The following is a 24,105-nucleotide window of genomic DNA, read 5'->3' on the forward strand; positions in this document are numbered from 1 at the left end:
AGATTCTGGCCCTTTAACCTGGCTTAACTTCCTGCAAGCACCTATCAGATGAAGGGAAAAGGCCTTATGCCACAATTGTTAAGAACTCAATCTACCAATGTTAAAACCTACAGGGTCATACCATCTCGGGAAAAATGATTAACACATCATCACCCTGGATAATCTAAAGTCAATAGCAAATTAGCAAAATACTCCTAACAGCTGACTGATCTTCCACTGTCATTTAAGACTGAAAAGAGACAATATGGTATGGCAGAAAGTTTTAAAACGATATTGTCTGGTCCACAGAGGTGAAGTTAAACGAGACTTTTTCCTATTCCTTATGCACAATAAGGTTACTCTGTATGCAGCTTATCTCTTCTTCATTTTGAAAAGATTCCCAGGAAATATCTAATGCAAATAAAGGCCAGAACCTAGTAACAGGCTTCTAAAAAGATGCAGAATCTAGTTTACCGGAGTTTTAAAAAATTTGATGAATCCTTACACTCTTTAGAAAATTGCAGTGAAGTCTTCTCTAGAAAGGGGCTTAGTACTGGGTGGCAGTGACGGTTGGAAACATTATTTTCAGAAACAGAAATCAATAAGCTCCACAATCAGTAGAGGAAGCTTCAGGGAGGAAATGAAGTGGCTGAGTCTTGGAGATAGGGGAGGATTTGGACATGGCAATCCCAGAAAAGGAAACAGGAAGAAGAACGGCTCAGAGCAAGCAACAGAATATTTGGGGCCATATATAGACAGTGGCAAAGAATGGGATTAATAAAACATATAAAAACAACTGACTAAAACAGTAGATTAATTCAGTGCACCACAAAAGTCCAACATCTCACAGAAACTCTCTAGCTCATTTTCCCCCATAATTTAAGTCCGGTATTCACAAACACATTTTCAGATTTCTAAATTTTCCATCGAGGTTGTCAAAAACTAATTTTTACGATCCACGCCTCTATCTGGGTTTTCAGGAACTGTCTAAACGCCTGTTTCCTGACAAGAGCTGCAATTTGGCAAGGCCAGTAAAGAAAAGCTTCCAAGTTCAAGGCAGAACGAGGGACAGAAATGAGTAAAGGCAAAAAGAGCCATGCTCCTTCCTGCCGAAACTTCCCTTAACATGGGTACAATTTTTGTCGGTGTATTTTTACAGGGCCACCCTTTTAACCTTCTCTATCCTGCCTCTCGTAGCCTCCTCTCTCCTGCAAACTGCTACCAGTAATCAGCTCCCACTGAAATCTATCATCCCTCCCCTGCCCCCACCCCCGCCCCACAGCCACCAGGAAGCGAAGGGAACACCTGCCAAGGCAGCTGCTCAGGCCTGCAGGTGAGTCCAGGCTCTGGGCATCTCTCTCAGAGGGTCTGATGCGGGCTTCCGGCCTAGGAATAATCGAAACACAAGAGGGTACAACTTATGAACTGACAGCTATTTCATTACATCCAGAAAAAACATTTTTTTTTCTAAAAATGCAGGTCTGTAACAACAACACATTCATACGTCTTGTATGGAATTTTTATTTGACATTCCACTATCATCGTGACTTCCCCAGATGGACTCATGGTGTATCAGGTGACACTAAAACCATAACAAATATCCTGTTCTTAGAGGTGGGCCCTTAATTATAGCTTTTCAGCTGTGTGAATGAAGTCCATGACGAATTTCTTTCCAATGGGCCATTGGCCTATGACGAAAGATGTGTTTCCACCCCTATTTAATTCAACCGACAAATATACCCCATGTCAGCCTTGAATGCCTGTGAAGGCCTGGCCAACCCAGCCCTGCCCTGCATACCCTCAGAGAGCAGGGCACAGGAGAAGCCCGTGCCATCAGATCCAACTCTCCCAACCCAGCATTTAGGCCTTCACACCTTCCTTTCCCCAAATATCAAGTACAAGCCACAGGGCCTTCTCTTCCCAGATATAGCATATCTAATACAACTGTAGCTACATTTCCCTGCTCTGTGGAATTCAGTAAACAATATCAAAACCCATAGTAGTGCTCTCTCAGCACTTCTAGAATGGACTTCAGCAAGTGAGAGTTTAATATACCACCTACTGGTATTTGGTCAAGGAGAGGGACAACCGTTTAATTAAGTTAAATATGGACAATTTTCCAACATGTCCAAGGAAAACAGCTTGGGACAAAAGCAAATAATAATGCACCAGGTGACCCTTATTAGGGATGGAAGTGAGGCTGGTTCTCCTCACATGGAGACCGGAAACAGAAATATCCTCCAGAGACCCAGTGCCCAGAGCTGGGTCAGATCCACTGACAGTCCAGAAATAATCATAAGTAACAACACAACTCCAGCAGCACTGGGAAGTGGTAGGAAAGGACTTCACAATCCCACGTCAATCTGCATGAACAGGGAAGCAGGCACAGCAATGCTCACCTGTAGGGTTAATTAAGAAAATGTCCATGAAACACCAGCATTGAACGTAACCCATAGCAGATGCTCAATAACTGTTCATTTTGCTTCGTGTCTCTTTGGGAATACAAATTTCTTGGCCCAGAGAGATTTACTTGGTTTCACTGTATCCACAAAACAGAAAAATATCTGTTTGTCAAGTTTATTACAAGTAGGGTCAGTTAGATGTTTTGGGTTGTAAGTGACAGAAACGCCAAATCAAGCTGACTTAAAATGGCAGGGAACTTCTTGACTCCTATAATTGCAAGCTCCAGAGGTAAGGGCAGATTCGGGAGAAGATTGCTTCAATCACTCAGACAATGAGGCCAAGGGAAATCCATATGAAATTTAAAATGTGTTATGTAACCTGTATCAGTGAATTTCAGTTTAATACAAAAACACAGGGGAGATGTTTGACCAAATGCAAGGAGAATGAGGAAGATTAAAATAATTCTCTTGCTTACAGAAATTTTCTACTTATATGTAAGAATACTGCTGGGTTCTTGAGGTTGGAAAGGTCTAAAGTGGTGAGAAAGTTAGGCAATGAAATGGCAAAGGGCTTAAAATGAAGGTTTAACAAACAGGAAAAGAAACAGCCTCCCTCCATGTTCTCTCTTCTTTTCTCCCTGCTATTGCAATTCACAATCCCATCACAGTTTTAAGGAAACTTAATTTAGAGGTTAATATTTTTAATTTTTCAAAATAAGAACATCTATGCTGAAGCTAAGTTTCAAAGCACAGTAGATTAACTAAACTCACAAAAAATCCAGTAATTTCATGATTCAGTTTTGAAAATTACTTTTAATAAGCAGGAAAAATTACTCAAATATAAACCAAATATAATTTCTTTAATCTCCCAAAGTATGGTAGACAAACTGAATACCACACCTTAGAATAAGAAAAGCGTAAAAGTTTGTTTCTTAAATCTCTTCCTTCTTAAGCCTAGTTGGCAAAAATCTTTGCAGAAAAAATTAGTCAACTTTATAAATGCTGCTATAAAACAGCTGAAATAAGCAAATTGCTCTTCTAATCTCCTGGTTGGCACCAAAGCCTAACTGTTCTCTTTCTTATGCCTGTTACAACTGAAATCTACTTGATGAAACTCATATGTCTGCAGCAGCAGGTTTCAGCAGAAGATTTTACAACATACACATGACTCTCCGTCTAGTTTTAAGTGTGAGCTTGGTTAAAAAAAAAAAAATCCATCAAGCTCAAGGTAGATTACAAGACTTCGCTTTGAATTTAACAAAATTCCTAAAACAAGAAGATGAATCATTTCAAAGCAAACAAAAAATATTTCAGAGAATTTCATTTTTCCAATTCTCTGCATGCTTGCTCATTCAACAAGACAGTTTCCAGGATATAATGCAAGACAGGATAAAAGAATACATCTTAAAAATTAGATCCATCACCACTGGGATTATGCCATTGAAATGTGTGAATTTACCCCACCACCTTTATGTACTTTACTCAAAGACATTGTTCTTGTTAAGTATATGCCAAAGTTTCCATAAATTTCTTAGAGGAATAAAAGCAGATGTGCAATGACTTTCCAGTTGCCTGTGAAAGAAGAGTCAAGTGGAAGGGTAGAAATGAAGAATGAAATGCAGAGAATAGACATGTAAAAGAAATATGATTGAAGATTCTAAACACATAGCACAAGCCATGGCCATCCTGTATCCCTGGGGCCGTCTCTTCCTTCTGCTTCCTTACCTCTGTCAAGAGCTCTCCTTCTCTGTCACTCACCCAAGCTTAAAACCTTGGAGGCAAAATGAGCTCGTATATTCCCCCGTCTTCTGAGTCAAGTCAGCCACCAAGTCCAATTGGCAGCGCCTCTGAAATCCTTCACCCCCCTCAAATGGTGCCTTGTACATGTAGACACCAAACAGTTCTAACATGTACACATTTTCAAGTACCCTGGTTTTTAAATCTATATTAAAAGTAGGTTATTTTTTGTTTGGCTCCTGATTTGGACAAATGAACTGCAAAAAATGTTTATGAAACCATCAGGATAATTTAAATACAAAATGGATAGTTAGTGATATTAAGGAATACCTTTGTCATTATGCTAAAAAAAAAAGCCATCTTTTAGGGATTTATGCATAAGTGTTAACAATGAAATGGTGTCTTAGATTTGCTTCAAAATCATCCGAAGTGCAAAGAGAAGTAGGTGGTGGTACAGATGAAACAAAATGGGCCACGTGTCGATAAACATTGAAGCTAGGTAAATAGGAATCCATTATATCAATGCCTCTATTTCTGAATATGATTGATGTTTTTCATAATAAAAAAAAAAAACAGACTTTTTTTTCTCATTGAAACACTAGAAGAATTCAGAGATTGTGGCCCGACTTTCTGAGTTCAAACACTGGTAGTGCAGCCAGGTGCCCCCGGACAAATTCCTTAACCAGTCTATGCCTCAGTTTCCTCCTCTGGTGTTCATGATAGCAACCTCAAATGCCTCAAAGCATGGTTGAAAAGATTAAATGGGTAATTTTATAAGTAAAGAAGTATAACCATGCCTGCACAACATAAATACTTTATAAAGTTGCTATTACTTTACCACCATTGCCAGTACCATGATAAGTACTTTTTGTCTTATGGTTTCCTGTTAAACAGTAAGCTCACTGCAGCACGTGGAGAGGAACACAAAGCACAGCCCTTCTCCTTTGACGGTCTTTTGGTCCTGAGGAGATTCAGAACCAATGGAGGCAAAAAAGAGAAATAGCATTTACCCAAACACATTCCGTGTACCAAGCAGTGTGCTAAGTCCCTTCACCTGGATTATTTTGCTTAAGCCTCCCCACAACCCTGCAGGGAAAACTGAAGTTGGGAGGGGCTGGTAAGACCCCAGTGCTGTCCGAGCCAAAGCTTGTGAGCTTATACTTCATAACGATTAACGAAGCTGCAGAACTTGAAAGAGTGGCCACCACTTCCTCAGCTGGGGAGGTCAGGGCAGGTTTCCCAGGAAGTCTGAACTGGAGCTGTGCCTTGAAGGCCAGCTTGTCATTCGAGGTAGAAGGGCTGAGATGGAATGCACGGGGTTGGTCCCGGGGTACATGGACAAGCCATTCTGATGGGAACAGGGTTGGGTGAGGTTAGAGGAAGCAGGAGAAGGCCTGGACTGCTAGTGGCAGGAAGAGCAAAAAGAGGTCCTAAGAGGGGAAGCAAATCAAACCCAAAACTGATAGACCCTGACGATCAATCGGGTCAGTTTTCTCAAAGACAGCCCGTGGATCAATAGCATCTGAACCCTCTGGAGTACAAGATGAAGGTAGAGATTCCCAGATTCCTGGGAGTTCCAGGAGTGCAACTTAGGAATGTGTTGTCGTTGTTGTTTTCAAATAAGATTCTGAAAACCCTGTCACCTGCTTTATTTGTGGAGAAGGTAGTAAGAGAAGAGAAAATACACACTTGAATTTGAGGGGCAGCTAAACTGAAAGCAACGTTAGGCCTCTATGCTTCCTCTGATTCATAAAGGAATGAAGAAACTTCCTTGTCCGGAGACTCAAGAGTTTAATTCTTCCCTAGAGCAAGATCAGCCATTTTCACTGGGATAAGAAGAAGAAGGGATAACACACTCAGGAGCACCAAATGGGATATTAATGCAGAAAACAGGGCCAAGTTCCTCCTTCCAAATACAAATTTTCACATTAAAGTATGTTTATCAGCCCTCGTTGTTTTACCTTTCGATTTGAGCCTTCTCCCTACCCTAACAGGAATCCTGAGAGCCTGTGCCTTACGAAGGCAGATACACAATCCGGTCACCCCCTCCAAACTGGGAATCTGTTTGTTCATGGACCATCCCAGCTCCGGGCTGCCTCCAGGGATGGGAAGCAGTCACCATGCTCTCGGGGGGCAGGTGCAGCAGTGGAAGAGGAGAACACTCTGCACGGGGCCAAGGACGGCCTGCCCACCCTGCTCACTGCACAGCTTCCCACCCCCATGGATGGAAGAGTCCTGGAAGAGCAGTCTCGATGATGCTGCAGGTCTGTGCTTACATGGACGGTCAACAGGGCAAACGTCATTCCCATGACAACTGAAATAAATATGAAACTGAGGGTGGTATGAAGGAAGCCATCCTGGTCTGGGTTGGTATGAAAATCTTCATACTGAAGAGGAGGCTGCAGTCCTCCCACACATTTGCTTTTTAACCTAGGGAGACTGTTTTTTTGACCTTGAGGTTGAAGTCACGTATTGGTTCCTGTCTGTTCCCAACAATCTTTCTGCGCCAGAAACGCAAGCATTTGGAATTCTTTAGTGTGCTGGGAGTGCTCTGTGGAATGGCTGGATTCTTGAAGACTCGGGCAGCAAATGGCTCATATGTGTGGTACAGAGATAGGGTCACACACACCGGGAGATAGCGCAGCTTCTCAGTAGACTCAGGGCGTAGGCCCAAAGGCAGAGAGGCATCCAGCACGTAGTGTCTTTGGCAAAACCTGCTCCAAAAGGCGGCAGTACAAGTGACAGTCCAGGCATTCTTACAAATCAGAGGAAACTTCACAATGTCCTCAGGACAAATGTAGGAGGCCGGCAATAGCCAAATATGCATGGGATACTCTTCTCCTCCAGCCCTGTCCAGGTCTTCGTGCTCCTTGTTTCTCTTTTCTCTGGAGATGGTTCTCTTGTGGCTGCCCCCTCCTGGGCACTCATCTCATCACTGCTGTTGATGACGTCACACGGCTCACCAGCCCCAGAAAGCGCTTCCTCTGCAGGCAACTGGGAGGCTTCCAAGCCACAAAGAGGTTTTACTTCCTGCTGAACAGCATTGGTGATGGCTTTCTTGACCCATCCAGACTTCATGATGGCTGGATCCAAGCTGGCATAATCCGCCAAGGTCACTCAACCGGAGCTGGTGTTGTGGGCCCAGAACTTGAGTCGCTTCCGTCTTCTGGGCGTGGTGACCATGTCGGAGAGAGGTCCACCTAGCGGGCCAGACCCCTGGCCATGTCTCCACCCGGCTCCGTGGCCAGCCCACTGGGAATCTGTTTTAAATGTGCTCCTTAGGTGAGTCTGCTGTGCACCAAAAATTCAGAACTTCTAGATTAGATTAAATAGGGAAGAGCAGCAGTAGAAGTCAAAGATTAAATATGGCAATTTTCAGCTCACTGCATGTCCTGCCTTCTCCCTTCCATTTGCCATTCTTCTGCCTGACTTATCTTCCTCTAACATGGTTTTTACCATTCCCTGCTTCTGTTTCGAAGCCCAGAGCGCCTTACCAGTGGTTGCCACCTCAAATCTAAACTCCTCTACCTGTTTTCCTCCCCCACAAAGTCAGGCCCCAACACATTTCTAATTTTCCACCCTCCTTAACTCTCCGCTAAAAGTTGGCCGCCCTGACCCAAGCTTCTCCCTTAACCTCGGAAGCAAGTGCTGAGGCCTGGAGAAAAGTGGGCAAGGAAAGCAGGTGGGGCAGGGCCTTCCAGCCTGTGCTAGCAGGGCAGAGGCACAAACTTAGACACCCTTACAAAATGAAGGTGCTTCCCAGCATCATCAACAGCCCCTAAAGTCTGCATATGGCCCTCCCCTGCATTCAGCTTAGGGCAAGCACGATCCCCAGTCCAGCCCATTTCACCCGTACGGGGGTGCTAAGAGCTGGTTTGACTTGACCTCTGCCATCCCCACCACAAGCCCAACACATACTGAGGGGTGGTTATGCTTGTCTGACTATCCGCTAAGCCTGCCTTACTCCATGCTGCTTTGGAGATCCTATCTGAGCTGCTTCTCCCTCCTTACAATGCCTCCTCTCCTCCGGACCCAGGGCCTCCTCCCTCCTCCATGAACATTTAGCTCAAGATCTCCAAAGCGTAAGTTGTCAAGAGTGCCCCAGCCACTCAGGCTCTCCACCTCTGCCTCCCGACGCCAGGGGTGGCTCTGATATGCAGCCCCCAGGTCTGTAAGGCCAAGGGTGAGCCCGTCCCCCAGCCCAAGACCATGTGAGTGGTGAGGGGACAGGAGGCTGTTCTGGATGTGCACACCTGGAAGACAGCCAGCTGGGGACCCTGCACCCTGCAGTCTAGGCTGAAAACCACGGTTTAGCTCGATAGTCTACTTTCTTCCAGGATCCCAACACATGTTTTGGCACCCGCCCTTCTGCCGCAGTCCTATGCTCCTGACATGGGGCCGTATGCTCCCAGGGCAGCTGGAGCCCCTCAGAAGCTGGGACCAAATGCATGACGTCTTTTTCATCTTCCGTAGGGCCTGGAATCTGTGCATCACACAATATGCATTAAATACTCTATTAAAAGGCTGTGATTTTTCAAAAATGCACCTTTTTCTCTCTTTGCTTCATTTTGAGGTTTATTCCCCGAGTCAAATAAATGTGGTTTTTGTTCAACAGTTGGCCAAGGAGCAAGCATTTTTTTTTTTTTTAACAATTACACCATATCTTTGTGGTTATTTGAGAAGGTGTGGCAGTTCATCCAGGGCGGACTGTCCCATTTAACTGGCTCTCGTATGTTTTTTCATATCAGATATAGCAAATTTACCTATGGAAATTGCCCCAGGTACATAGCCAAGGAAAATAAAATAGGCTTAAATGAAAGTAGAAAGTAAGTGAGACGTAGTTTACATTAAACTGTGGGGAGTTTTTAGCAACGATAACAACATTTTGCTACATGGATGACTGTTACAGGTTGAATTAGTGGCCCACAAAAAGACATGTAAGTCCTAACCGCCTGGTCCTGTGAATATGACCTTACTTGAAAACAGGGTCTTTGAAGATGTGATTAGCTACAATGAAGCCAAACTGGGTTAGAGCAGACCTTAATCCAATACATCAGTGTCCTTAAAAGAGTAAGAAGGCACAGGAGCAGAAGCTAGGCAGACACAGGAGGGGTTCTCCAGTCCCGACCTCAGCCTTCTGGCCTCCAGAACTGGGACACCATAAGCATTTCTGCTGTTTTAAGCCATCCAGCTTGTGGGGCCTTGTTACAGGACAATCCTAGCAAACTACAGCAATGAGCCAGAAAACCACATAAAGGTTCATACGAGAGTGTCCTTGATTAAACTTTCCTATTCTGGACAGTCTGAGTTTGTTAGCAGATTTTTTTTTTTTAATTAACAAATCACCTTCAAGGAGGTGGCAGGCAATTTACGCCACGGAGCTCAACAAAACCATCACATAAAACCGCCAAACGACTCCAGCACTTGATGCCTTCTCAAGGCAGCAAGAACGCAGACAAACATAGCCTTTGTAGAAAACCACTTCTCTTGGGAAGTGTGGTAGCTGATTCTACAAGATATGTGGTTATACACGTCTGCATATCTGGGGAGAAGATCAAGACCCAAGGCTGCCTTTGAAGGACAAGGTGGTATTGTTGGTATACCTTTTTTTAATGTAAGGTGTATGCACCCCTTTACAATAGTTCAAATGTGTCAAAGAACAAAATCCCTGCCCTGGAGCATTTACAGCCTAGAGACACAGAGGGAAAGAGCCAAGGAAGAACCCAGGAAAGTTGTGGCCTGTGCGTTGGGTAAGTTTTCAGTCCTGCCGAACCGTCCACCAAATGAACTCGAGGGGCCCTAAATAACTACAAGCATAACTGACTCTTTGGTGTGAGAACTATGATTACAGGCTTTGCTGAAACCTCTCAGGGGCCGAATGTCTGGTAACTATCATCAGGAAAGAAAGAGCTTAGCAGCACAATCCCAGAGAAAATGTTTGGGCTAGGGAATGGGGCACATCTGGGCTGAAATGTCAGCATTACCACTTTCTATTTGTGTGACTCTGGATAAGACATGTAACCTCTCTGAATTTCAGCCTCTTGTCAAATGGAGATAGTAAAACCTCAGCGAGTTTCTGTGAGGATTAAATAATGTATGTAAATAGTCTATTGTGAGTCTCACACTAAGTGTGTAGATGGTGGCAGCTGTCTTTTAAGCTCAGTTCTCAAGCAACAACAAGTTCCCATCTCTGGAAGGACAAAGGAATCCCTTCCGGCTCACTCTGTTGGGGCGAGGGGGGTGACACTCCCAGGCCAGTGATGGAAAAGCCATTTCACTCCTGGCATGAGGAGGGCAAAGACACCAGAGTCCAGAGTCCAGGGTCTCTGCTGACCCTGACAAGAAGAAAAGGAAGTCTGAGGAGCATCCCACACCCCCTGGAGGACAAGCCAAGAGTCTTGGGATGGCCCTGGCACTAGCGTGGGTCCTGGGACACCCTGGTTGAGGGACCCTACACCATTCATGTCACCTTTCGACACTTCGGTTTCTTGGTCGCTAAAGGGTGGGGCTGGGACGCTGAGGGCTGAGGTCCTGCCTGCATCCAAGACCTGAGGCTGCACCTCTGTGGCCTGGACAGTTGAGATTAAGGGTGGAGGTCACGCTTGGCGGGGGCGGCGTGCGCTTTGCTGGGAGGTGGAAACGGAGGTGGCCTGTGAGAGGCTCTCCAGGCTCGGGGACTGGTTTTTGGAGCCTGCGGAGGAGACACAGCCAAACCTCACCATCGTGCTTTGTGCTTTACTAGACGACACCTGCCTTAAGAGGGCCAGGCCCCAGCGCCTGTGACATCAAAGCGAGGAGCAGGGGAAGGGCCAAAGCTGTGAAGCCTGGCCTTGAGTGCAGGGTCTGAATCTCTTGTATTCTCTTAGGCATGGGTGAAGATATCCAGAAAGTAGGAAAGGAACTCTAGTTTTCTGAACCGATAAACAAGTCGGCTCTGCTCCGGCATGAATGGTATTAGTGAAATGCTTTCATTTGTACCTTTTAAAAGGTCGCATACTGCTAGCACAGGTTTCCACCTCTTTAAACAGAGAAGAAAATGGAGCCATTATTTGCATTCCCTAAAGTGCCATATGGTTACACATGGGCATCGAGCCAAGGGAAGGCTCTGCCCAAACCTCTGTGCACAATTCAAAAGCAAAATAAAGTTGTCACAGTGCGTTGGGATTAGCATCAGGAAAGGGGCAGCCAAGAAGGTAACAGAACCAGGAACAGAAAAAACTCTTCACCTTAATTTTTCTCTCCTTGTTTCAGGGTTGCCTTGGGCATCTCAAAAACCACAATTTGAATTAGCCAAATTTTACTCTGACAGCTTATGTTATTCAATTGCATACTTTGAAACCAAGCATGAGAATTTCACTCCTTTGCAAGGTACATATATACATATATAACCTATTATATTATTAGGTATAAATAAGCAGACCAGACCTAAATAAAAAAAAAGAAAAGAAAGAATTCTACTTCATCAACACAAAATCCAAAGTTTTAGAAGGATAAAGAATAAACTGCAATATTTGTATTTTTTAGTCTCCTCTAATTTCTAATAGGACAGCAACTTGCCTGAGACCATGAGCTGGTAAAAGGCAGGGCAGATGAAAACCCAAATTCATCTCCATACCAACTCTTAGCACCTAACAAGGTTGATCTCCATCCAGCCCAGTGGGTGATATCGAGGAGGGGGTGGAGGCAGTAGAGACACAGAACCGACCACTTGTACCCTGTGTTAGTTAGATTCAGTTGTCAACTTGGCCAGGGGAGCATACCTAGTCTTGTTGCTGTGGACATAAGCCAATGGTACGTGAACCTCATCTGTTGCTAATTACATCTGCAGTCGGCTAGGAGGCGTGTCTGCTGCAATGAGTGACATTTGACTTAATTGGCTGGTGCTTAAATGAGAGAGCGCAACTTAGCACAGCTAAGCAGCTCAGCATTCCTCATCTCAGCACTCGCAGCTCAGCCCAGGCCTTTGGAGATGCAGAAAGAAGTCACCCCGGGGAAAGTTGTTGGAACCCAGGGGCCTGGAGAGAAGACCAGCACAATTCAAAAAAATCCTGTGCCTTCCACGTAAGAAAGAACCTCAGTGGAAAGTTAGCTGCCTTTCCTCTGAAGAACCAACAGAATAAATCCCCTTTTATTAAAAGCCAATCCGTCTCTGGTGTGTTGCATTCCGGCAGCTAGTAAACTAGAACATACCCCAAAGCCCTTGCACAGGGGGCAGGCAGAGAAGGGGGCTGAGTTAAAGGACCATGCCTTACTAGTTAAGACACTACGACTAGGGACAAGCAGTGAAAGACAAAAGTGAAAGGCACAAGCACAAGCAGCTAATCATCCCCATGTACACAGAACATTTTTGGGATGAAATTAAAATAATCTGGATGTCATGGTTAGGGACAGGTGTCAACTTGGCCAAGTTGTGGTACCTGTTCATCTGATTGGGCAAGCGCTGGCCTGTCTGTTGCAATGAGGACATTTCATAGGATTAGGTCACGATCACGTCAGCTACATCCACAGCGGATTCCATTTGTAATCAGCCAAAGGGGAGTGTCTTCTGCAATTAGTGATGCTAAATGCAATCATGGGAAGCCTTTTAAGGAGGACTCAGAGGAGACAGGTTCCATTCCTGCTTTGGCTGGTGAGCCTCTCCTGTGGAGTTCATTCAGGCCATCCATTGGAGTCATCGGCTTCACAGCCTGCCCTGTGGATTTTGGACTCTGCGTTCCTACGGTCACGTGAGACACTTTCATAAATTTTATATTTGCAAGTGTTCCCTGTTGATTCTGTTTCTCTAGAGAATCCTAACTAATACACTGGATTTTTGAGATTTTTTGTTAAAACTATACAACTAGAATTCACCTCAAAAACAGAGTAACGGGGACTATGCAAAATTACTTTTTAATCACTAGTCTCTATTGAAATTTAACCCTGATATTTATCTGGCCATAATTCACATTTTCCTAAGCACTCCAAATTTCAACTGTCTGGTAAAACTATTTTCCAGAACGATTGCTTACTCTCATTTCTAATTAAGAATATAACTCTGCCACTCTTTCTTTCAGGTACAATTTGTATGGAAGAAAATATAGCCCTAGAGTCAGTAAATCAGATGGGAAAAGAACTTTATTTTCCTATTTGTGATTCCCCAGGGTAGTATTTTTCAAGCTTTATCAACCCACGCCTCCTTTTGGTAAAAAAAAAAAAAAAAAAAAAAAAAAAAAAATTGCATGCCCTCCTTTAATTTTACTAAGTTTTTTTAATTTAAATATATTGAGAAAAACATCAGTGATGATATCTTTAAAAGAAAAATGTTTATAGTAATCTTGAAATATACATATTTTTCATCACTCACATAGTATTTTTTTAAATGTTAAGGGTGCTTGCTTGCCAAAAATATGACAGTCACTTCAAAATCAAATGTTCTGCTGCTTGTTTTCATAGGCAAAAGTAAAGGAGAAAAGCAGTCTGGCAAAAGGATGTAAATGAGAGAAAATAAGATAATGCCTGGAAAGCAAATTTGTTTGTTTTAAAGTAAATAAGGATGTCATCATGGTGATCTGTAAACTATGCCTGCAATTGAGTACAATTCTTATTTCAAAACCTCTCCTGGAAGCTTTAGCCTACCTGTATGTATTTCTGAGAGTTACTTCTGGAGGACCTCTTTTGTTGCTCAGATGTGGCCTCACTCTCTCTAAGTCCAACTCTGCAAGTGAAATCACTGCTCTCCCCCCCTACATGGGACATGACATCCAGGGGTGAAAGTCTCCCTGGCAACATGGGAGTTGACTCCCAGAGATGAGTCTGGCCTTGGCACCGAGGGATCAACAATTCCATCCTAACCAAAAGGGGGAAAAGAAGGGTAACTAACAAGGTATCAGTGGCTGAGAGAGTTTAAATAGAGCCAAGAAGCTACTCTGGAGGTCACTCTTACACATGCTTTAGTTAGACATTACTTCCTATCATAGCTTGCCAACCCCCAACCAAAACCATTCCTGCCAATCCTAAAGAACGCCCAGGACAATATATAAGATTCTACAGATTCCATGCACTAGGGTTACTTTCCAGAAACCTACAACCTCCAGATGGGTCACTAGACCAGGTAAGTTCTGAAACGTAGAGGGGCCAGTCTCTCCGGAACATATCAGCCTTCCATCATGAAAAAGTTAGAATGGGTATAGCCCAAATACCCCTAGAGAGTGGGAGAAAGATGAAAGGTGATGGTGGAGTTATACAGAAAAGGTAGGGCTTAACAAATAAGTATGATTGCTAAATTATTAGACTGATGTTTCTTTTAGTCTCCAGTATCTTAGAACAGCTAGAAGTAATAATCTAAAATTGTAGAATTGTAACCCATACCAAACTCTGAAAAAAGAACTCTGCTCCACAACTAATTGTTACAGTGGGCTTTGAAATTTATTGCTTTTTTGTATGTATGTTAATTTTCACAAAAAAGAAAAAAAAAGTCAATTGGAACGATAAATGTGCAGCTATATGATAATTCTATGAACCACTAATTTAACATGTTGGATGATTACATGGTATGCAAATATATAATGTACATCAATAAGAAATTTTCAATGAAATGCAAATGTTGTTAACAAATTATAGACTGAATAAGCCTTTATAAATACAAGAATGTTAAAATCTCTAAAATTACATTAGGACATAGCAATCAAAACACAACACTCAGTTTGCTAAAAATCCACTATCTGTGGTAGTTTCATCATGAAATAGGTAGTTATATTTAGAGGGCCTTTTGTGCATGCCACAACTGTCTTATTTACTTGAGGTTAGATTAAGTAAGTGTACAGCTAAGCAACAAGCAACCCTATTATTTTCCTAATACTCCTTTTTAAAACCTGCATAAGGCTCTATTCATTGGGATCAAAGCAAAAGAGTCCCGCTACTGAAGAAACCTAGAAGTGCTATGTCACTGTAAAAGAGCACAGTTGCCTCTCTAGATGACAAATAGGAAAAAACAAAAACAAAAAAAAACCCTTGCTTATTTTTCTTTCTCTACACCAGAAAACAATTCTTGACATAAAAGTACCACATAACCTTTAAAATATAAACAAACAAAAAAGCAAGAAAACCTCTCCTGAAGTTCTCTTTTCAAGAACTTGAGTGAGAAAAAGTCTCTCATTCCAAGCTATCAAAGGTGACTTCCTACCAATGGCAAAGATAGTCCAATGGACAGACTGGATGAGATGTAATTTTTTAAAAATCACTTTCAGAAAACCTTGAGAGTGTCATCAAATTGAAAAATAAAGTGCTTTTAATTTAAAATGTAATTTAGCCATAGATATATGAACTATAATGTTGGTCTTTGTCCCTTAAAACCCATTAAAGAATACCCTTTCTGTGTATTCAGAGTTTCAATTTTTTTTCTCTACCAAAATATGTGATGCTCCATTGAAAACTTTCATGAGTATAAAGAAGCTGGTCTTTTTCCTAGAGTTCCACAAATAAGGCTATTGTGTCTCTTGGGTCATAAATCAGGGCAAGCACATTTCCCTCTGATTAACCCATGAATACATGGACCTTGTATCTGATTTACAAATTGAGGCATATCATTTGGTATTTAGCACACTCTTTTGGACATAATTGATTGTCAGTAAGGATTGAGGTCTTTTCCTAAATTACTGTGCAACCTTGGAATCCAATGTTTTCTAATGTCACAGCTAAGCCCCAAAATACTTGGAGGATTTTTATTCCTTTGATTCAGTTTATTAGCTTCCAAAAATGTTGATACTATTTGAAAGCTTTTGTGATGGTCTCCCATCTTAACAAACAGTACAGTCATTTTCCTTTTATCGTGACTTCAGGTATACACTGCATCCAGACCCCGGCTTGAACACAATCTCAATCACAGCTAATGGCAAAAGGAGCCGTGATGCTTTGACGGGTGACTACACTGGAAATGGAATATCCTTCATTAAACATCAATTCAACACTTGCCTGTAGAGTTGGACAAAGACATCATCTGGAATCTCTTCTCCATTTCCTCTCCAAGTTATGGCAACCCTAAAAATATCAGTTTTCATGATAATGTCCTGAATAGGGAGGGCTTTTATCTTTCAATTAAGGGATTATTTCATACAAAACTTTCATAGCTTTTGTGGACTTCTGATGGCATGTTCCAGTCCTATTCAATCTCATATATAGAAGAAAAGTGAATTTTGCAGTGGAAAAAAAAAAAGGTGCCGGATTTTAGTAAGGCTTTCAAGATTGAGGCTAACTGGCATAATAGCTCAGTCTTTTAAAATACATACAGTCAGGATCTTATCCTTTGCAATACACATTTATGAATCACACTCAACATAAGCTTCATCAAATAACTGGTTTTCTGCAGAAATGACCGAAGAATTCTGAAGACTGCTTGGCTAGGTGTTCAAGTGATGGAAGATGTTGATGTTGGTCACTGAGGGCTAAAACTACTCCAGGGGTCCACTCATATAAACAAATACTTCCTATTATATACAATGATATAAACATAAGCTTTTGAACATTTTCTTTTTAGAATATACACATACACCGTGTCTAAATTTTGGCATCTCCCTCAGCCTTCCAAGAAATATAGAAACTTCTCAGCATCCCCCCGGTTTTACTTAAAGTACCACATTGTTATTCTCACCTAAGCGTGACCCAACATGGCAATTTGCAGTGTTATAGAGACTTCATTAAAAAGTCCCTGTGTTTGGCTCTCTGTACTTAGTATTATGTGGTTGAACATTTAACAATAAAGTGCTTTATTTCCTATAATTATTATCTCAGTTCACACCGTCAACTATGAGAAAAATAACTCTTTTCCCCTTCCTTGACAATAAATAAAATGTTCTGGGATCATAATTTCCTCTATTGCTTGTCAAAGAGCTAAACAGATCACTTTCTCTGTGTTTTTTTTTTCACATGGGCAGCACCGGGAATCGAACCTGGGTCCTCTGGCATGGCAGGTGAGCATTCTTGCCTGCTGAGCCACCGTTGCCCGTCCTGTTTTTTTTTCATACTTATCCAATTTATTATTATTTTTTTGATTGAGAGATAATTCACTTAAGCATTGAACTTATTTTTAAAAACCTGTAGTTCAAAGTTTTCTTCTAAGGCAGTGATCTAACAAATAAACTTAATATATGCTGTTAAATGTAATCAATATTAAACTGTATATGTTGTAATTCATTGCTGAGATTAAGCCTCTTTTGGACTTGATTCCATTTTTCCCACTTAGACTCCCCAATAATGAACTTCTAAAAAGAAGCAGTTTGTCATATTCCCCCAAAAGCAAGAGGGGTTATTAAATGACACATCTCTTTTTCAACTTTCTCTTAATCTTTGTACACTCTGAAAGAAACGTCATTTCTCCCTGGAGAAAAACTGAAAAATGGAAGAAAAAACAAAAATCACCCTGTCCTACTATCCAAACTGAATCACTGTTAATATTCATAAAGTTAATATTTAGTGTATTTCTTGAGGCTTTATCCAACCCAGTGGAATTTGAGGAGGGGTCAGCACGCTGGTCACAGACTGGTGATAGAACCCAGCTTGGTCGTTAAACATGTAGGTTCCTAGACGTATATCTGATGATTCTGATTCAATAGCACCGGGTGGGGCAAGAGCTCATTCATTCATGCATTCATTCATTTCTTTATGCAAAGCTGCCCAGATGACTCTGATGCACAGCCGATTTGGGAATCACCTGTTTCAAGCATAAACTTTGAATCTTGCAGACCCCAGTTTCAGAACTTAACTCGTCACTTAGCATGACTGAGAAGGCTGCCCACCCTCTCCAAGCTCAGTCTGCTCATCTAAAACTGGACATACTAAGGGCCATTTATAAAAATTAAGGGAGAAATTTTACTTGACACTGCCTAAAACACAGTAATTATTCAATTTATGGTACTTACTGTTTATTCTTCCCCATTTTTCCCTAGGTATTTGGTTTGACAGTTTGTTTGGATTTGTATAGCTGTGAAATACTGAATTCATTTTCAAGTAATATTAAATGTCAAGTGTTTTTCCATGGGGCTTCATAACCTTCATAGACATTTTATGGCTGTGTAGTATTCCATCCAGGAGATGGAACCATAGTTTACCTAATTATTTTCCACTCATGATTTTAAGTTCCTTACCATTTTTCCTTTTTAAAAAATTGCAAATGAATAGTCTACTACATATAGCTCACTATATTTTAGATTATTTTCTTAGATAAAGTCCTAGAGATAAAATTAATATATCAAACTTAAAATACTATTGGCAATGTATTAAGGTATCAGATATCTCACTCTTGCCAGCATTGAGCATTTTCCTTTTCTCAATGTTAAAATGGCAGTTCAGAAATTGCCATTAGCACCCAGTCAGCACTAATTATACTTTGAAATCCATATTATGTAGAACTGCACTAAGAAATACAAACTGAAGTTCATTACTGTCTCCACTCTCAAAGAAAGTACAGTCCAATGGGAAAGACACAAAGTGACCTGCCAATGTAAACGAGTAGAATATAGATATCAATTAGTAAAAAAAAATTATTAGACAAGTTGTGTGTTTACAGAACAATCACACATCAAATACAGGATTCCCACACACCAACTGACCACGAACACTCAGATTGGTGGGGAAAATTCATTACAGCTAATAACACATTTTTTTTTTAATACTACTTTTTTTGTATGCTGTAGGGCGGGGTCACATTTCATTATTTTTCCATGCACGTATCCTGTTCTTGCAACACCATTTGTTGAGTTGTTGCTTGTCCATTTTGCTTGTCTGTTTGTTTGCTTTAGGAAGTGCATGGACCGGGATTCAAACCCAGGTCCCCCGCATGGCAGGTGAGAATTCTATCACTGAACTACCCTTGCACCCCCATGTAATTCTATTTTTTAACAGCAGTTACATTTGTTACAATTGATGAAAGATTGCAACAAATGTTACAATTTAATTAAAGTAGTACTATAACTATTGTCCATAGTTTACATAGGGGAATTTTCCCCCATAAACCCAGCCTATTTTTTTTTCATGCATGTCTTTATCTTGTTACTCATCTACTCATACACTGGACAAAGGGAGTGCCCACCACAAGGATTTTACAATCACACAGTCACAGGATAAAAGCCAGACAGTTACACAATCCTTTTCAAAGATAAAACTACTGGAGTATAGTACAACAATTTCAATACTAATTATATTTAAATAAATGATCATATAAGTAGTAACCATTTTCATGACTTAAGAAGGCAGTATCTTACTTGAAATGCCTGGACAATTCTTTTTGCAATGAGGGTAAAGTCAGCACAATGACCTATCTACTTGGGAAGTTAATATGTTAATAATATCACAAAGAACTACATTCATCCACTTCAGTTGACATTTTTAAGTTACAAAAGATCGGGGCTTAGAAAAAAATTGCTCAAAATTTCTCTTTGCATAATTGCACATACTCGAAATCCCTCTCCTTGAGAGTAAAAGCATTTTTTCCAGATCTTGACCCTCAGATTGACCAACAGAGATTCACATTCTCACAGAAGAGTGTATCTTACAAACAGTCATTGAAATTATGTAGACTTACCACTTCATATCAACTGCTTTTTAGAAATAATTTTGATGTACTTTCTATTGGCATGAATAGAAAATTTTCCTCCTTTCACTACTAATCAATTTTCAAAAACAGTAATGAGGGGAAAGGAGGAAAAAATCATTTAGAAAATAAATTTAGAACGTGTTTTTAAAACTTTTTACAGTTGGAACATAATTTAAATAGTTTAGGCACATTAGAAGGTATGATGTACAATATGACTTTTTCAACTAATCACCAGTTTGGGTACATAAAAATGTAAGGAATAGTTTATTCAAATGACATACATTTGCTGGTAAATTTGCCTTTACATTTCTAAGAAACATAGCCACATGGTGCTGGACTTTAAGGAACCCAGGCTTTCTTTTACTTTTGGCCACTTTATAAAAAAGCAGGCACATACTTGAGAACAGAAGAAATTGACATTATTTTAAGGAAAAAAAAATGAAATTTTGGATATTTCCTAGCTTTGAGTCTTCCATAGTACAAAAGATATATATGAAGTGTTCATTTTTTTAAAGAGGAAAGAGAGAAAAAAAAATCATTGAATTAAACTTTTTTCACAGAAAACCTTTTCTAATTGATCATATACTGTTGAGTTAATATCATCAACAATTTCCATCTGATTTCATCCTCATGGACATCTTCAAACTGAAGATTTGCCTCAATCATAAGATGTTTCTATTCCCTTTCTTGTTTTTACATAGTTCTTCATTTGGCACAATTAGTTTCCAACATAAATCAATCTTCCCCATGAAGGAAATGGAAGATTAGAACAGGAGATGAAAGTGACAAGAGCCAAAATTTGTAAGCCAAAGGAAGGGCACGACACCCCAGACTTTCGGCCTGAATCAAGTACCTAGTGTTTGCAACTCCTAAAAATCTCTTTCTAGAATTGGCTGGAGGTGCAGCTTGTTTTGTGAGCCAGCTTAATTCAGTGATGGTGCCAACCTCCCTGGCCCTTTTGATTTTGAATACCGGAGCTAAGATCCTTGCATGGTATAAACTGATAACCCAAAAAACAATTCAAGAAACAAAAACCTTTCCAATTTCCAATGATGTCGTCTCTTAGGAATAAATGTAGGTGTCAGTGGGCCTTCCATCACCCCTCTTGTCTTTGAGACCTACTCAGGGCAGAGGTACCCATACCACCTCCATCCAGCTCGATACTGGGCACAAAGTGAGCTTCCAGGCCAGGAAATAAGCATTTTACCAACTCACATCTACACTGCCCCCCTTCCCACAACTGCAAAGGGACAGCTGCGGTTATCTCTCTCAATTCCACTTCCTTGGGGCCAATGGTAGAGAACGTGGCGGGGGTTACTTGTCCATTGAAAACTCTGGTCTGCAAGCTATTGCTCTAGTTAGAAGATCAGAGGGAAACCATTTGTCAAAACAGCAGCAGCCATTTGAGTGTTGTACTCAGCTACTTCAGTTTAATGTAAATGATTTTTAAAAGCGGATATTGCCAGGTCTTCCACATCAAAATCTATTATTTTTTGGAAAATACGTTCATAACTCAATTTAAAAAAAAGGTTTAAGGAAAACAGTGATGATTAAAATATCCTATCAAAAATAACTAAAGCAAAGTAAATACACTAAATGAAAGACACAATAGTGAAGCCAAAAGTCTGTATGTTTTCTAGAAGGTCAAATGTATGTGCTAGGTACAAATCTCCAAGTTTCCCTGAGAGCAGTTTGCTTTAAATAAAGAAAAATCTGCTCTTAGACTCAGTAAGTACCCAAATTTCATACAAATAAACGAATGTCTGGTTGTTCACAACATACACAAACGAAGTTAGCACAAATTCATCACTACCTCTAGGAAAACAATTTAAAGCAATCAGCAACCCCTGATCTCAATCAGGCTGGGTTTTAATCCTTTCACTGGAGTCCTTTATAATGGAAGGAAATTCAGAGAGAGAAAGAAAGCCACAGGAACCCAGAAGAAAAAGGAAGAGACCAGGAGATGCTGCCGCGTGCCTTGCCACGTGACAGACAAAACAAGGCTCTCCAGCAACCAGCTTCCTCTTTGGGGAAAAAGCACTCACTGCCTTGGAGATGCCTCGATTTGAATTTTCTTTTAGCCTCAAAACGATAAGCTAATCAATTCCCACTGTTTCACCCGTCTCATGGCATCTGCTTTAGCCAGCCTGGGAAACTAAAACAGAACTGCTTTTTAAAATCCTGAATGCCAGACTGAGAAAATAAGAAGACTCTCTCTTTTTTTTAATGTTTGGCAATAGTTTCAGGTATTTCTTTCTTTGGGGTGGGGGGAGCATGGGCAGGCTCCAGAAATCGAACCCGGGTCTCCAGCATGGCAGGCGAGAACTTTGCCACTGAACCATCACTGTACCGCCCAAACGTCTTTTCCTTGAATACTCATTTTATTGTGTTTTGACAGAATATTTCTGACCGCTTTCCACAAGGAGCTCCTCCCACATTCTCAGTATCCTTTTACAATAGTAACTCTCTCTTTGTGTGACTCTTTAAAACCACCCATGTACCTCTTTCATATAAGTACACGACACAAATAAGAACACAAAGCTTTGAGGACCATCTGCATCTAAATGATCTTCTCTACCATTACGTTGTGAAAAGCAAAGACAGAAAATTGAAGTTGAAGTCACGGAACTGCCTCAGTGGTGCTTCACTTCGGCTGGTCCCTGAGCACATGGGGTGGGGGCAGATGTGACCAGGAAAGCTCGTGACCAAGAGGAGAACAGCAGAGACTCCATTCTCCAGCCTCCAGCCTTCCAGCCCGGGCCCTACAGTCCGGGTGCCTTCCCATGACCGAAAGTCAAGGCAGAACCAAGGCGAGGGCTGAGGGAGCTCTCCCACACTGGAGTTTGTAGAGAATTTGTGAATAGTTACCTCCATCCATTGTACCTACCTTTGTTCTCTCTTGAAGCACCAACTACCAGAGGGTTTTCTCCTCCCCCTCTCACTCTTACCACCGCATCACTTAGTACTTCAGGAACAGGTGTTATGGCTTCCATTTTTGCTTCTTCTGAAATACCCAGCAACGGGGCTCGCCACAGTGGACCTCCGACGTTCTGACTGAGTGACCAACTGTCACTTTCAAAAGGTTTTCTGCTCACTACACTGCCATCGGAGACAGAACCCTTCTTATTTAAAGAAAGGTTTTTTAATTGCAAAATTCTTTTTACTCAAATTCTCAGAACTCTCTGAGTTGGAGTTACTTCCATAAGAATTCTCACTGCCCCGTAGAGAGAGGAGTTTCCCCCAAGCAAGGCCACCCTTTTCCATAAACAACCTCTGGGAGTAAGGGCTTCACACCTGCTAACTGTTGGCAATAAACCCAGATTCCTGGGGCAATGAAATTAAAATCTCCAGGGTTGGTACCAAAGATTTATTAACAAACACTGCAGGTGATTCCTAGACTCACCAACAGTTAAGAACTTTTCCAGGCAGGAGAGGTGAAAGGAAATTTTGATCCTTACCACAGTGGTGAGAAGTATCACTCCCCTGTTCCCTCCTCTTAGACCTCAAGCTCAGAAGATATACAAGAAAAGAAGTACAAGTAGTACTAGCACAGGGGAAGTGCTGACCAATTCACTACACACCTGAGGAGACGATACCTACATAAGTAATATCCTCACCCGGGCAGTTTGTTGATGCCGGCAGCCTTGTGCATTCAAGGTTAAAGAGTTCCAATGTTTCTCTTTCAGAATGTACAGCAACCGCTGCAATCAAAATAAACACTCACAAACCAAGGAAGTGTGAATAACAGTCACGAGAGCTTGTAAAGTATAGTGGGGAGCTCTGGCCTGGGAGGTCCCGGGTTTGAATCCTGACTCCACCACTTACCAGCTGAATGACCTTGAGCAAGTTACTGAGCCTAACTGGTCTAGTTTTTCTCATCGATAAAACAGGAATAATGGCAGCTCTGATCTCATAAGGTCAGTATAAGAATTAAAAGAATTAACAGTATAGTACCAAGAAGGTAGCAGGTGCTCAGCCCTCTTCTTTATTACTTTTTTAGCAGACCCCTGATTACAAGTTTATTTGGGAATGAAAATACACAATTTACATATTTAGCAATAGGAAACTGTTGTAGTAGCCACAATAAATATTTAGGTGAACTAAGCAAGTTGCATAGTGTATATTACACACCCATGCCTATTTGTTTATATAGTCAGACAGAAAGTATTGGGGATGAAGAACAGAAAACTTATTTTGTAACCTTAAGTACTTTATCTGGTCCATTTTATAAGTGAGCATGTACTGCTTTTATAATTAAAATTGTCTACTCAGTTAATTATTCCACAAAATTAGATATTAACCACTTACTAAGTTAAGTGTTCCACAATTAAATATTAACCACTAATGTAGAAAGCAATAGAGGAAGATAAGAGTAAATAGAAACAATTTGCAAATTAATACCTACTTTAAAAACCTAAAATC

The 24,105-nt window shown here is 41.2% G+C and overlaps 1 protein-coding gene and 1 pseudogene across 2 annotated transcripts in view; both read right to left on the bottom strand.

Annotated features, from left to right (window-relative positions):
* The window catches only part of STOX2 (storkhead box 2), a 222,435-nt gene that overhangs the window by 184,770 nt on the left and 13,560 nt on the right, over nucleotides 1-24,105 (bottom strand). The gene's annotated exons all lie outside the window — the stretch shown is intronic.
* LOC143670009 (transmembrane protein 183A pseudogene) lies at nucleotides 1,340-12,095 on the bottom strand (annotated as a pseudogene).

The sequence above is a fragment of the Tamandua tetradactyla genome, chromosome 26 (genome assembly GCF_023851605.1).
Source record: "Tamandua tetradactyla isolate mTamTet1 chromosome 26, mTamTet1.pri, whole genome shotgun sequence".
In the NCBI taxonomy this organism is placed as follows: domain Eukaryota; kingdom Metazoa; phylum Chordata; class Mammalia; order Pilosa; family Myrmecophagidae; genus Tamandua; species Tamandua tetradactyla.